Genomic DNA, 924 nt, shown 5'->3' on the forward strand with positions numbered 1-924 from the left:
AAGTGGGGACTAATCCCTAGGAACCCCTCGCATAGGGCGATGAACGCCATGATATGCTGGATCCCATTAGGATTAAGATGCTGCAACTCCACCTAGTAGTAATCCAATAGCCCTCGAAGCAACATATGGTTAGGGATGGTGAATCCCCGCTCATGGAAGAGAGCGAAGGACACAACATACCCCTCGAGTGGTGACGGCTCGTCCTCATCACCAAGAAGCAGCCACTCCGCGAAGGCGGACAATGAGCGAAGGAGGCCGCGATGGACGAGGCCCTCCAGGCGTTGAGAGGTAATGTTGGATCTACACCATGGCTCCATTGAAACAGCGGCTATGCTATGGATGCAAGCTCGATGGCGGCTACGATGTGGATGCAAGTCCGACAACGGCTGCGATGCGGATGTAAGCTCGATGGCGACACAGTACTGGTGTGGGAAGCTCTGGCAATTGGTGGTGGAGGTTGGCGATGCGAAGGTGAAAAGACAGAGTATAGAACCCTAGGGGTGAACCCCGTGGTTTTATAGGGGCGACGGATGCGAGAAGTGCAACCGTCCGCCTCGATCTCTGAGGCCGCCACGACATGCCGCTACGTCACATCGTGGGATACGCATCCGTGATCCCTATTCTTTCCCACAAAAATTGCCCCGGACGCTTTGCTTTCCTGAATGAATCAGACTCTCCCCCCGCGGAGGGGATACTGGCCAGAAAATCTCTTCGTCAACCCAGGAGGGCCCAGAATGCCCAAGGGTTAGCCCGACGGTCTCAATGGCCATCCCAACTAGGGACAGGACCACGGGTGACTAAGATCTAGTTACGCAAACATCAGCAGGGGGGTCTCAATCCACAATCGAGTCCCAGCCAGGCTGACCCTAGACGAAATCCCCGCGAACGGGATACCAGGGTCCCCTTAAAACTATCCAGCTGACA

The sequence above is a fragment of the Miscanthus floridulus genome, chromosome 5 (genome assembly GCF_019320115.1).
Source record: "Miscanthus floridulus cultivar M001 chromosome 5, ASM1932011v1, whole genome shotgun sequence".
In the NCBI taxonomy this organism is placed as follows: domain Eukaryota; kingdom Viridiplantae; phylum Streptophyta; class Magnoliopsida; order Poales; family Poaceae; genus Miscanthus; species Miscanthus floridulus.